This window comes from Crocuta crocuta, unplaced genomic scaffold, assembly GCF_008692635.1.
Source record: "Crocuta crocuta isolate KB4526 unplaced genomic scaffold, BGI_CrCroc_1.0 scaffold142, whole genome shotgun sequence".
NCBI lineage: Eukaryota > Metazoa > Chordata > Mammalia > Carnivora > Hyaenidae > Crocuta > Crocuta crocuta.
Genome location: NW_027528892.1, coordinates 2,835,719 through 2,841,777, shown reverse-complemented (window position 1 = coordinate 2,841,777; position 6,059 = coordinate 2,835,719). Strand labels below are relative to the sequence as shown.

Sequence of the window (6,059 nt, the reverse complement as noted above, 5' to 3'; positions counted from 1 at the left end):
GTGGTGTATGTACACAGTGGAACGTTATTCAGCCATGAGAGAAAAGGAAATGCTGCCATTTCTGACAATATAGACGGACCTTGGGGACATTATGCTAAGTGAGGTACGTCAAACACAGAAAAGACAAATACTATGTTTTTTATATGTAGAATCTTAAAAACAAACAACTCTGAACTCAGCTAAGAGAGTGGAATGATGGTTACCAAAGGCTTGTCAGGGGAGGAGGAGGGCGGGGATGTTGTTCAAGGGAACATGCTCGCAACTACGAAGCAAGTCCTGGAGGTTTAATGCACAGAACAGGGATTACAAGGAACAAAACTGTATTACAAACATTAAACTTGGGAAGAGACCAGATCTGAACCGTTCCCACCACTAGGAACACAGGACACAGGATACCACCAGGATACAGGGGTTAGTTAATGCCACACGGCAATCACGTCGCAGTATAAATTCAACAAGATCAATGTTGTACACCTTAAACTTACACGGTGTTATATGCCAATTCTGTGATGTCAATTATATCTCAAGACAGAATAAATGAAAAAATAAATAATCTTAAATGGTGCACTAAAATGTACCCATTCATGTATTTGTCCTTTGCTCCTTAGACATGAGATAATTTTAGGCAACAATATTTTTAGTATTCTAATTTAAGTTTTAAATGTTTCATAAATCAAGACTTCACACGTATCACAAAGACTTATGACTCTTAATGATTAAGCAGGTTTTTTTTTTTCCTAACAAAAAAGGATTTCAGTAATATTTGCAGAGCTGTGTCAAGTGTCCAGCTCTCCTGACACAGAATGTCCGGGAGCGTGTATTATGTCAGGTGGAGGGGTGAGGCCCCTTCACCTCTCACACACCGCTCCCACCTGCCCCTCAGACAAACACAACTGCTGACAGACTGTCCCGGGTTTGGCAGGGAAACCTGAAAGAAACCATACGTGTTCCTTTTTCTGTCACATCTACTTCTTTTCTTCCTCCTCCCTTATGCCTTTGCTCTCTTTTTAAAAATATCCCGGGATTGCTCTTCAGGGCACACTAAGGTCGAGCCAGGGCTGAAGGCTGAGCAATTACACAGGAACCGCCGGTCTCCTCTCCTTCGAAAGTTCTCACTCGCAGAGAGCGGTCCTAGCGGGATCGGCCCCCAGTAGGACAGAAAGTGATGAACTGCCTCAGAGACCTTCTCGCGATGACACTTACGGGGTTTCTCTTTGGTATGATTTCTCAGATGCCGGGCAGGGACGTTTCCCCTGGCAAAGAGTTTCCTCAGGCCTTATATTCAAAAGGCTTCTCCTCAGCAGGAGTTCTCTGGTGGTGACTGAGGGAAGTCCACTTGCAAAAAAAGGCTTTCCCACATGTCTGACGCTCACAGGGTCTCTCCTCAGGACAAATACTCAGCGGGAGGGATGAATGAAGGCTGACAGTGTGTCCACATTCACTGTGTTCACAAGGTTTTCCCCACTGTGACTCCTTGTGTTGACTCAGAGAAGAGTGGTCACAGAAGGCTCTTTGATCTTCCTCACACTTCAAGGGTTTTCCTGCAGTGTGGACTCTATCATGCCAGAAATAAAAGCAGCGACTGGAGGCCGTTCCTCATCACTGCACTCAGGGCTTCTCTCCCGGGAAAACCCTTACGCGATTAGTGAGAGGACAGCGGTCACAAGACGCTTACCCACTTACTTTGTATTTGAAGAGACGTTTTCTAGAGTGGGGAAGACTACTCCGGACAAAAGCAGAGCCATCCTCGACTCTCCTCCGTTCCGGGCACTCATAAGGCTTCTCCCAGTGTGAATCTGCGGGTGCTGCGTGAGGTCTGATCTGCAGCAAAAGGCCCTCCCGCACTTGGAAGTTCTCCCATGGGTTCGCCTGAGGTAAACCCTCATGTGCTGACTGAGGCCTGGCCTCCCAAGAAAGGCTTTCTCACATTCGGTGCGGTCCCAGGCTTCCCTTCAGCACGACCTGCTACTACCGAACAACACCCCAACATTTGTTGAATCCTCCTCTTGTAGAGATGCTTCCCATGGACTCTGGATGCTCTGTGTGGACCGTGTGACTGGTGCATGGAAGGGGCCCCACTGACACTCACTCTCGTGAAAGTCTTGAAGGCAGATTAGCTGTGCTCAGAGCTCATCTTCCTGGGGAGACTCTGTACGGCTCACGTGCCTCTCCGCTGGCCTTTGTTGCTCCTGGTTCACCCCAACCGCGAGTCCCGTGAGAAGCTCTGAGTCAACCAAGCCTCGACTGAGGCCGCCTCCAACAAGCGGAAGGCTTTATGGTCTCAGGCTGTGCTTTCTTGCCTAAAGTAAATCTGATACACAAAAGGCCCCGTACACTCAAGGCCCCGATGTGGGTTTTCTCCACCCCCAGGGGCTTGGCGCTGGACAAGTCCACAGCTGGCCACGGAGCCCCTCCCACCCTCCCCGCAGGTAAAGGCCTTCTCTGACACATGGCGTCTGCCGAGCTTCACGAATCAGGCAGGCCTGGCTCCTTACTTTCTGAAGAAATGTTCTCCACTCTGCTGCTTCTGCATCTGGTCAAGGTTTATACTACCCAGGAGTCTCTCCTACAGTGACTCATGTGTTGGTCTTGGTGTGTTGCCTGGATGGTGTTCCCTGTGGCTCAGCCAGGTGCAAAGATGTCTCTCAAGACCGGGCCACACATGTCACAGGGGTGAGCCTTTCGGGAGGAAGGGCCTGCCTGGGGAGTTCTCATCTGGGACAGCCACTGACGGGGAGAGTCAGAGGTGCAGCCTCATCCTTCACTGCATGCCGACGACCTGACGGAAGATAAACGCTGGTGACATGCAGGTTTAGTTGGTGGCCCGTGGCACCCCCACGACAAATGTGTGTCTAACGCAACCAGGAAGTAGTCCATGGGGTCGCTGGCACAACAGGGGAGCCAGAATCTGGGTGAGGAAGGGAAGCTATGCGCTGCGGGTCTCTAAAGGTCAGAGAATGACGGAGACCGCACAGGGAGAGGGGACAAGGAGAGAGCAGACGATAAGGAGAGACAGGGGCTCCAAATCACTCCCCCGCCAACGGTCACCCGGCAAGGCCTTGTTCCTCGGGACAGTGAATGCTGTGCGAAAGGGTCTGTCCTGAGCCAAAAAAAATGTGGCTGGAACGGAATACTTGGTTTTCGAGGAAAACTGAAGGATACGAGCACAACTCACGACCTGTTAAATGAAAGCCAATGCCGCTTTCATGGAGCACTACACGGAGCACCAAGAGGGGAAAATGTGGAGACAGGAAGGGTGGGGGACCAACTGGTGACTGAGGTCACAGTAGAAGTGACAAGTTCTTGCTGGGATGAGCATTGGCTGTTATATGGAAACCAGCTTGACAATAAACTATTTAAGAAAAAAAAAAAGTGACCAGTGGGCAAAACGTCACAAATGGGGAAGGAAAAGTGGGATGAAGTCAGCCGATGGTTCTGGCATCAGAACGCTAGGAGATACCGCACAGGTTGCCGGTAGAAGGCGAAGCCACCCCTGATGTGACCATTCCTGTGCCTTCTACTCACCGAGACCAGGCCTCCTTCGAGTCTTCTTTGCTCTAGCTGCAGCTGTGTCTACCGTCTCAGGCACCCGGGGCTCCCTTCCGGCTGCATCTGGGAAACAACATGGGACCTGGAAACTGCAAGTCCTATGGGGAAAGAAGAGCTGGTAAGTGGCTGGCAGTAGCCCACGGCGACCCTCTCCAGAAAGAAGAAAATTAAGTAAGAATCTTCGAGAGGGTCTCACAGGAACAGCTCACTGTTCTTCACAAGGAGTGACTACATCAGTGTCTGTGATTCCTGGAAGAGTCAGGCCCCAGGAAATGTCAATGAAAGGAAGGGGCAGACTCTGGGCAAAGAGATCAGGGATTTGGATAATCACCCAGCCAAGGTGTGGCCAGGCCATCTGGGATTTGTTGGGCAGAATGCAAGACTCCTGATCCTCAAATCCTTCATTTCAAAGCTTTGGCATGGAGGAGGATGGGGCTGCTCTAAAAAAAGAGGAGCCAGTGTTCACCACCCACCCCTGGTGCCCACACCACCTAGTCCAGGGAGCCAAGGAAAGGGGTCATGCCATCACAGTACTGTCAGGCAGAAAACTGCCCTCTGGGGAAAAAGCGAAGAACAAAACTCAGCCCAGGAAATTGGGAATCATACCCACCCCCAGGTATCCATGTCCCTGTTAAGTCCTTCCAGCCAAGTACGGGCTCAACCTAAAAATTCCTCTTTAATGAACAGATTATGGACAACTGATAGGATGTCACTTCCGAGAATAAGCTACAAAAACACCAGCCTCTATACTGGAGGCTGTCTCTTGCTCATGCCCATGGCAATCAGCTGCCTTGTAGTGATCTGCTTACGGAGAAGCCAACATGGCAAGAGACTGAGGGAGGGCTGGACACATAAGTCAGCAAGAAAGTGACTAATTAGGGGCGCCTGGGTGGCTTAGTCGNCCTCCTAGAAAAAAAAAAAAAAAAAAAAAAAAAAAAAAAAAAGAAAGGGACTAATTAGTCCAAAAGCCTCCTGCTAGTGTGCGTGACCTTGAAAGGAAGTTCACTTCCAGCTGAGCCTTCAGATGAGACAGCAGCCCCGGAGAGTTTGACAGCAGGGTTATGAAAGACCCTGAGCTAGAGGTACCCACGTGAGATAGGATTGATTTCTGACTCACAGAAATCGTGAGATAATGTTTGTTGCCATCCCACTAAGCTCCGGGATAATTTGCTACGTAGCAACAGATAACCACCGCAGGGACTTACCCAGTGAGGACACAAGCGCAAAGTTCTCCAGCATCACATCACGGTACAGGAGCCTCTGAGCCTCCTCAAGGAGCTCCCACTCCTCCCGGGAGAAGTACACGAACACATCCTCGAAGGTCACACAGCCCTGTCGTGATGGGGGACAGGTGAGCCCACAGGCAAGAGGACTCCCCAGTCTATCCACTCACACGACCACCCCCGCTCCCCCTCCTCCCAGCTCCCAACTCAGGGGAGATACCGGGCCTTGGCACCACTAGTGCCTCCTCTCCTCACGTCCCTCTGAGCACTGTGTGCAGAGCAGAACCAGGCAGGAGGGTACTGGGTAAGCTATGGGTTCTCCACGAAGGGTACCAAACTCCCCTGGTCAGTTCTCCCAGCGTCCTCCAGACCATGCCTCGCAGATACAACCAAACTTGGGCTCAGCCTTCCTCCAAAAGCCTCCACTACTAGGGCCTTAAAGCTCTCAGTTCGTGTTCTTCCCTCGCTTCCAGTCTCCACTCTGCACAGGGGAAGCCTGCTGAGTCAAGTCTGGGGTCAAGCCCCCTCTCCTCAGCTCCAAACTTTCAGAAGAGAGGCCCAGACTCCAGGACTGCCGCCCCGCTGCTCTCTGCTCCCAAAAGACGCAATGGAGGCCCTGCTCACTCCCAACTCAACCTCATGTCCAAGTTCCCCATTCCCTCACGCCTGTCCCCATGACTCGGTGGCCTTTCCAGTGTTATTACCGTGGCCCCCCGAAACCGGAACACACCCGCCCTGGGCTCAGGACCCTAGGCCAGAAGGGGCCTCCTCCAGGGACTCCACGACTGAGAACCGGGGGAGATAAGGCAGAGTCCCACCGCCACCATCGGCCGTAAGGAAAAGCGGTGACCAGGAGGGTGATCCTCCACTCACCTGCGCCGTATTCATCCGTGCTGCCGCCCCTGCCACCACCGGGGTACCGGGTGGGCCGAGCGGGGCCCTGAGATGGGGGTGACCAGGGCGGGTCCCGAGGTCTCAGCCTGGGCCGGGTCGCCTGCGGCTGCGTGTCGCACTACGAGCCTCGCTAGACGACGGTGTAAGATGATCGCAAGGCCCCGGCCGCCGCCTTCGGGGACCAAGGCTATGGAGCGCGGGGTCGGGAGAAGTCACAGTCCCGGCGGCGCCCGTCCCACAGCCGGGCACAGTCTAGGGGAGATGGAGCTGACGCCCGGGCGTCACGGCCAGCACAGGGCGCAGAGGCGGTCGCCGTCACGTCACTCGGCCGCCCGGCGCTGCCCCAAGCGGCCCGGCGTGCGCCGCAGTCCACGTGGTCGTGGCCCGACCAGC

General features: G+C 53.1%; 1 long non-coding RNA gene across 1 annotated transcript; it reads right to left on the bottom strand.

The window, feature by feature from the left end:
• Positions 1-1,299: 1,299 nt before the first annotated feature.
• Positions 1,300-6,059, bottom strand: LOC144225801 (uncharacterized). Its single transcript, XR_013333391.1, has 4 exons — positions 5,646-6,059; positions 4,755-4,881; positions 3,526-3,647; positions 1,300-2,779 (listed from the first exon to the last, which is right to left on the bottom strand). It is a non-coding gene; the product is annotated as an uncharacterized LOC144225801 (long non-coding RNA).